This window comes from Acipenser ruthenus, chromosome 23 (genome assembly GCF_902713425.1).
Source record: "Acipenser ruthenus chromosome 23, fAciRut3.2 maternal haplotype, whole genome shotgun sequence".
In the NCBI taxonomy this organism is placed as follows: Eukaryota; Metazoa; Chordata; class Actinopteri; order Acipenseriformes; family Acipenseridae; genus Acipenser; species Acipenser ruthenus.
Window position 1 is genome coordinate 11,128,102 of NC_081211.1, and position 7,962 is coordinate 11,136,063.

At 33.7% G+C, this 7,962-nt stretch overlaps 1 non-coding gene across 1 annotated transcript; it reads right to left on the minus strand.

Moving 5' to 3' along the window:
- Positions 1 to 378: 378 nt before the first annotated feature.
- trnak-uuu (transfer RNA lysine (anticodon UUU)) lies at positions 379 to 451 on the minus strand. The gene has a single exon. It is a non-coding gene; the product is annotated as a tRNA-Lys (tRNA).
- Positions 452 to 7,962: the final 7,511 nt, after the last annotated feature.

The following is a 7,962-nucleotide window of genomic DNA, read 5'->3' on the forward strand; positions in this document are numbered from 1 at the left end:
AGAAAAAGAAAAAAGATAAAGAAAGAAAAAATCAAACAGCTCAACATTCCTGGTCGTCTAGTGGTTAGCATTCGGTGCTCTAACCTCTGTGGCCTGGTTTGATTCACTTCCAGGGAAGGTTTTATTTTTTGCATTTTTTCCAAAATTGGGAAAGGGTAAAAAAGAAAAAAAAGAAAGAAAGAAAGAAAGAAAGAAAGAAAGAAAGAAAGAAAAAGAAAAAGATAAAGAAAGAAAAAATCAAAAAGCTCAACATTCCTGGTTGTCTAGTGGTTAGCATTCGGTGCTCTGACCGCTGTGGACTGGTTTGATTCACTTCCAGGGAAGGTTTTTTTTTTGCATTTTCTCCAACAAAGTGGGGAAGGTTAAAAAAAATTGCCTCGCCCAAACAGGGACTTGAACCCTAGACCCTCAGATTAAAAGTCTGATGCTCTACCGACTGAGCTATCCGGGCTCATTAAACAAAAACGCTTACTTGGGCAGAAAAAAAGATATACAGAAAGAATAAAAAAAGAAAAAAAGAAAAGAAAGAAAGAAAGAAAGAAAGAAAGAAAGAAAGAAAGAAAAAGAAAAAGATAAAGAAAGAAAAAATCAAACAGCTCAACATTCCTGGTTGTCTAGTGGTTAGCATTCGGTGCTCTGACCGCTGTGGACTGGTTTGATTCACTTCCAGGGAAGGTTTTATTTTTTGCATTTTTTCCAAAATTGGGAAAGGGTAAAAAAGAAAAAAAAGAAAGAAAGAAAGAAAGAAAGAAAGAAAGAAAAAGAAAAAAGATAAAGAAAGAAAAAATCAAACAGCTCAACATTCCTGGTTGTCTAGTGGTTAGCATTCGGTGCTCTGACCGCTGTGGACTGGTTTGATTCACTTCCAGGGAAGGTTTTATTTTTTGCATTTTTTCCAAAATTGGGAAAGGGTAAAAAAGAAAAAAAAGAAAGAAAGAAAGAAAGAAAGAAAGAAAGAAAGAAAGAAAGAAAGAAAGAAAGAAAGAAAGAAAGAAAGAAAAAGAAAAAGATGAAGAAAGAAAAAATCAAATAGCTCAACATTCCGGGTCGTCTAGTGGTTAGCATTCGGTGCTCTAACCTCTATGGCCTGGTTTGATTCACTTCCAGTGAAGGGTTTTTTTTTTTGCATTTTTTCCAAAATTGGGAAAGGGTAAAAAAGAAAAAAAAGAAAGAAAGAAAGAAAGAAAGAAAGAAAGAAAGAAAGAAAAAGAAAAAAGATAAAGAAAGAAAAAATCAAACAGCTCAACATTCCTGGTCGTCTAGTGGTTAGCATTCGGTGCTCTGACCGCTGTGGACTGGTTTGATTCACTTCCAGGGAAGGTTTTATTTTTTGCATTTTTTCTAAAATTGGGAAAGGGTAAAAAAGAAAAAAAAGAAAGAAAGAAAGAAAGAAAGAAAGAAAGAAAGAAAGAAAGAAAGAAAAAGAAAAAGATAAAGAAAGAAAAAATCAAACAGCTCAACATTCCTGGTTGTCTAGTGGTTAGCATTCGGTGCTCTAACCTCTGTGGCCTGGTTTGATTCACTTCCAGGGAAGGTTTTATTTTTTGCATTTTTTCCAAAATTGGGAAAGGGTAAAAAAGAAAAAAAGAAAGAAAGAAAGAAAGAAAGAAAGAAAGAAAGAAAAAGAAAAAGATAAAGAAAGAAAAAATCAAACAGCTCAACATTCCTGGTCGTCTAGTGGTTAGCATTCGGTGCTCTAACCTCTGTGGCCTGGTTTGATTCACTTCCAGGGAAGGTTTTATTTTTTGCATTTTTTCCAAAATTGGGAAAGGGTAAAAAAGAAAAGAAAGAAAGAAAGAAAGAAAGAAAGAAAGAAAGAAAGAAAGAAAGAAAGAAAGAAAGAAAGAAAGAAAGATAAAGAAAGAAAAAATCAAATAGCTCAACATTCCGGGTCGTCTAGTGGTTAGCATTCGGTGCTCTAACCTCTGTGGCCTGGTTTGATTCACTTCCAGGGAAGGTTTTATTTTTTGCATTTTTTCCAAAATTGGGAAAGGGTAAAAAAGAAAGAAAGAAAGAAAGAAAGAAAGAAAGAAAGAAAGAAAGTAAGAAAGAAAGAAAGAAAGAAAAAGAAAAAGAAAAAGAAAAAGAAAAAGAAAAAGATAAAGTAAGAAAAAATCAAACAGCTCAACATTCCTGGTCGTCTAGTGGTTAGCATTCGGTGCTCTAACCGCTGTGGACTAGTTTGATTCACTTCCAGGGAAGGTTTTATTTTTTGCATTTTTTCCAAAATTGGGAAAGGGTAAAAATGAAAGAAAGAAAGAAAGAAAGAAAGAAAGAAAGAAAAAGAAAAAAGATAAAGAAAGAAAAAATCAAACAGCTCAACATTCCTGGTTGTCTAGTGGTTAGCATTCGGTGCTCTGACCGCTGTGGACTGGTTTGATTCACTTCCAGGGAAGGTTTTATTTTTTGCATTTTTTCCAAAATTGGGAAAGGGTAAAAAAGAAAAAAAAGAAAGAAAGAAAGAAAGAAAGAAAGAAAGAAAGAAAGAAAGAAAGAAAGAAAGAAAGAAAGAAAGAAAGAAAGAAAGAAAGAAAGAAAGAAAAAGAAAAAGATAAAGAAAGAAAAAATCAAATAGCTCAACATTCCGGGTCGTCTAGTGGTTAGCATTCGGTGCTCTAACCTCTATGGCCTGGTTTGATTCACTTCCAGTGAAGGGTTTTTTTTTGTGCATTTTTTCCAAAATTGGGAAAGGGTAAAAAAGAAAAAAAAGAAAGAAAGAAAGAAAGAAAGAAAGAAAGAAAGAAAGAAAAAGAAAAAAGATAAAGAAAGAAAAAATCAAACAGCTCAACATTCCTGGTCGTCTAGTGGTTAGCATTCGGTGCTCTGACCGCTGTGGACTGGTTTGATTCACTTCCAGGGAAGGTTTTATTTTTTGCATTTTTTCCAAAATTGGGAAAGGGTAAAAAAGAAAAGAAAGAAAGAAAGAAAGAAAGAAAGAAAGAAAGAAAGATAAAGAAAGAAAAAATCAAATAGCTCAACATTCCGGGTCGTCTAGTGGTTAGCATTCGGTGCTCTAACCTCTGTGGCCTGGTTTGATTCACTTCCAGGGAAGGTTTTATTTTTTGCATTTTTTCCAAAATTGGGAAAGGGTAAAAAAGAAAGAAAGAAAGAAAGAAAGAAAGAAAGAAAGAAAGAAAGAAAGAAAGAAAGAAAAAGAAAAAGATAAAGAAAGAAAAAATCAAACAGCTCAACATTCCTGGTCGTCTAGTGGTTAGCATTCGGTGCTCTAACCTCTGTGGCCTGGTTTGATTCACTTCCAGGGAAGGTTTTATTTTTTGCATTTTTTACAAAATTGGGAAAGGGTAAAAAAGAAAAAAAAGAAAGAAAGAAAGAAAGAAAGAAAGAAAGAAAGAAAGAAAGAAAGAAAGAGAAAAAGATAAAGAAAGAAAAAATCAAATAGCTCAACATTCCGGGTCGTCTAGTGGTTAGCATTCGGTGCTCTGACCACTGTGGACTGGTTTGATTCACTTCCAGGGAAGGTTTTATTTTTTGCATTTTTTCCAAAATTGGGAAAGGGTAAAAAAGAAAGAAAGAAAGAAAGAAAGAAAGAAAGAAAGAAAGAAAGAAAGAAAAAGAAAAAGATAAAGAAAGAAAAAATCAAACAGCTCAACATTCCTGGTTGTCTAGTGGTTAGCATTCGGTGCTCTGACCACTGTGGACTGGTTTGATTCACTTCCAGGGAAGGTTTTATTTTTTGCATTTTTTCTAAAATTGGGAAAGGGTAAAAAAGAAAAAAAAGAAAGAAAGAAAGAAAGAAAGAAAGAAAGAAAAAGAAAAAAGATAAAGAAAGAAAAAATCAAACAGCTCAACATTCCTGGTTGTCTAGTGGTTAGCATTTGGTGCTCTGACCGCTGTGGACTGGTTTGATTCACTTCCAGGGAAGGTTTTATTTTTTGCATTTTTTCCAAAATTGGGAAAGGGTAAAAAAGAAAAAAAAGAAAGAAAGAAAGAAAGAAAGAAAGAAAAAGAAAAAAGATAAAGAAAGAAAAAATCAAACAGCTCAACATTCCTGGTTGTCTAGTGGTTAGCATTCGGTGCTCTGACCGCTGTGGACTGGTTTGATTCACTTCCAGGGAAGGTTTTATTTTTTGCATTTTTTCCAAAATTGGGAAAGGGTAAAAAAGAAAAAAAAAAAGAAAGAAAGAAAGAAAGAAAGAAAGAAAGAAAGAAAGATAAAGAAAGAAAAAATCAAATAGCTCAACATTCCGGGTCGTCTAGTGGTTAGCATTCGGTGCTCTAACCTCTGTGGCCTGGTTTGATTCACTTCCAGGGAAGGTTTTATTTTTTGCATTTTTTCCAAAATTGGGAAAGGGTAAAAAAGAAAGAAAGAAAGAAAGAAAGAAAGAAAGAAAGAAAGAAAGAAAGAAAGAAAGAAAGAAAAAGATAAAGATAAAGAAAGAAAAAATCAAACAGCTCAACATTCCTGGTCGTCTAGTGGTTAGCATTCGGTGCTCTGACCACTGTGGACTGGTTTGATTCACTTCCAGGGAAGGTTTTATTTTTTGCATTTTTTCTAAAATTGGGAAAGGGTAAAAAAGAAAAAAAAGAAAGAAAGAAAGAAAGAAAGAAAGAAAGAAAGAAAGAAAGAAAGAAAAAGAAAAAAGATAAAGAAAGAAAAAATCAAACAGCTCAACATTCCTGGTTGTCTAGTGGTTAGCATTCGGTGCTCTGACCGCTGTGGACTGGTTTGATTCACTTCCAGGGAAGGTTTTATTTTTTGCATTTTTTCCAAAATTGGGAAAGGGTAAAAAAGAAAAAAAAGAAAGAAAGAAAGAAAGAAAGAAAGAAAAAGAAAAAAGATAAAGAAAGAAAAAATCAAACAGCTCAACATTCCTGGTTGTCTAGTGGTTAGCATTCGGTGCTCTGACCGCTGTGGACTGGTTTGATTCACTTCCAGGGAAGGTTTTATTTTTTGCATTTTTTCCAAAATTGGGAAAGGGTAAAAAAGAAAAAAAAGAAAGAAAGAAAGAAAGAAAGAAAGAAAGAAAGAAAGAAAGAAAGAAAAAGAAAAAGATAAAGAAAGAAAAAATCAAATAGCTCAACATTCCGGGTCGTCTAGTGGTTAGCATTCGGTGCTCTAACCTCTATGGCCTGGTTTGATTCACTTCCAGTGAAGGGTTTTTTTTTGTGCATTTTTTCCAAAATTGGGAAAGGGTAAAAAAGAAAAAAAAGAAAGAAAGAAAGAAAGAAAGAAAGAAAGAAAGAAAAAGAAAAAAGATAAAGAAAGAAAAAATCAAACAGCTCAACATTCCTGGTCGTCTAGTGGTTAGCATTCGGTGCTCTGACCGCTGTGGACTGGTTTGATTCACTTCCAGGGAAGGTTTTATTTTTTGCATTTTTTCCAAAATTGGGAAAGGGTAAAAAAGAAAAAAAAGAAAGAAAGAAAGAAAGAAAGAAAGAAAAAGAAAAAAGATAAAGAAAGAAAAAATCAAACAGCTCAACATTCCTGGTTGTCTAGTGGTTAGCATTCGGTGCTCTAACCTCTGTGGCCTGGTTTGATTCACTTCCAGGGAAGGTTTTATTTTTTGCATTTTTTCCAAAATTGGGAAAGGGTAAAAAAGAAAGAAAGAAAGAAAGAAAGAAAGAAAGAAAGAAAGAAAGAAAGAAAAAGAAAAAGTTAAAGAAAGAAAAAATCAAACAGCTCAACATTCCTGGTCGTCTAGTGGTTAGCATTCGGTGCTCTAACCTCTGTGGCCTGGTTTGATTCACTTCCAGGGAAGGTTTTATTTTTTGCATTTTTTCCAAAATTGGGAAAGGGTAAAAAAGAAAAGAAAGAAAGAAAGAAAGAAAGAAAGAAAGAAAGAAAGAAAGATAAAGAAAGAAAAAATCAAATAGCTCAACATTCCGGGTCGTCTAGTGGTTAGCATTCGGTGCTCTAACCTCTGTGGCCTGGTTTGATTCACTTCCAGGGAAGGTTTTATTTTTTGCATTTTTTCCAAAATTGGGAAAGGGTAAAAAAGAAAGAAAGAAAGAAAGAAAGAAAGAAAGAAAGAAAGAAAGAAAGAAAGAAAGAAAAAGAAAAAGATAAAGAAAGAAAAAATCAAACAGCTCAACATTCCTGGTCGTCTAGTGGTTAGCATTCGGTGCTCTAACCTCTGTGGCCTGGTTTGATTCACTTCCAGGGAAGGTTTTATTTTTTGCATTTTTTCCAAAATTGGGAAAGGGTAAAAAAGAAAAAAAAGAAAGAAAGAAAGAAAGAAAGAAAGAAAGAAAGAAAGAAAGAAAGAGAAAAAGATAAAGAAAGAAAAAATCAAATAGCTCAACATTCCGGGTCGTCTAGTGGTTAGCATTCGGTGCTCTGACCACTGTGGACTGGTTTGATTCACTTCCAGGGAAGGTTTTATTTTTTGCATTTTTTCCAAAATTGGGAAAGGGTAAAAAAGAAAGAAAGAAAGAAAGAAAGAAAGAAAGAAAAAGAAAAAGATAAAGAAAGAAAAAATCAAACAGCTCAACATTCCTGGTTGTCTAGTGGTTAGCATTCGGTGCTCTGACCACTGTGGACTGGTTTGATTCACTTCCAGGGATGGTTTTATTTTTTGCATTTTTTCTAAAATTGGGAAAGGGTAAAAAAGAAAAAAAAGAAAGAAAGAAAGAAAGAAAGAAAGAAAGAAAAAGAAAAAAGATAAAGAAAGAAAAAATCAAACAGCTCAACATTCCTGGTTGTCTAGTGGTTAGCATTTGGTGCTCTGACCGCTGTGGACTGGTTTGATTCTCTTCCAGGGAAGGTTTTATTTTTTGCATTTTTTCCAAAATTGGGAAAGGGTAAAAAAGAAAAAAAAGAAAGAAAGAAAGAAAGAAAGAAAGAAAAAGAAAAAAGATAAAGAAAGAAAAAATCAAACAGCTCAACATTCCTGGTTGTCTAGTGGTTAGCATTCGGTGCTCTGACCGCTGTGGCCTGGTTTGATTCACTTCCAGGGAAGGTTTTATTTTTTGCATTTTTTCCAAAATTGGGAAAGGGTAAAAAAGAAAAAAAAGAAAGAAAGAAAGAAAGAAAGAAAGAAAGAAAGAAAGAAAGAAAGAAAGAAAGAAAAAGAAAAAGATAAAGAAAGAAAAAATCAAATAGCTCAACATTCCGGGTCGTCTAGTGGTTAGCATTCGGTGCTCTAACCTCTATGGCCTGGTTTGATTCACTTCCAGTGAAGGGTTTTTTTTTTTTGCATTTTTTCCAAAATTGGGAAAGGGTAAAAAAGAAAAAAAGAAAGAAAGAAAGAAAGAAAGAAAGAAAGAAAGAAAGAAAAAGAAAAAAGATAAAGAAAGAAAAAATCAAACAGCTCAACATTCCTGGTCGTCTAGTGGTTAGCATTCGGTGCTCTGACCGCTGTGGACTGGTTTGATTCACTTCCAGGGAAGGTTTTATTTTTTGCATTTTTTCCAAAATTGGGAAAGGGTAAAAAAGAAAAGAAAGAAAGAAAGAAAGAAAGAAAGAAAGAAAGAAAGATAAAGAAAGAAAAAATCAAATAGCTCAACATTCCGGGTCGTCTAGTGGTTAGCATTCGGTGCTCTAACCTCTGTGGCCTGGTTTGATTCACTTCCAGGGAAGGTTTTATTTTTTGCATTTTTTCCAAAATTGGGAAAGGGTAAAAAGAAAGAAAGAAAGAAAGAAAGAAAGAAAGAAAGAAAGAAAGAAAGAAAAAGAAAAAGATAAAGAAAGAAAAAATCAAACAGCTCAACATTCCTGGTCGTCTAGTGGTTAGCATTCGGTGCTCTAACCTCTGTGGCCTGGTTTGATTCACTTCCAGGGAAGGTTTTATTTTTTGCATTTTTTACAAAATTGGGAAAGGGTAAAAAAGAAAAAAAAGAAAGAAAGAAAGAAAGAAAGAAAGAAAGAAAGAAAGAAAGAAAGAAAGAAAGAAAGAAAGAAAGAAAGAAAGAGAAAAAGATAAAGAAAGAAAAAATCAAATAGCTCAACATTCCGGGTCGTCTAGTGGTTAGCATTCGGTGCTCTGACCACTGTGGACTGGT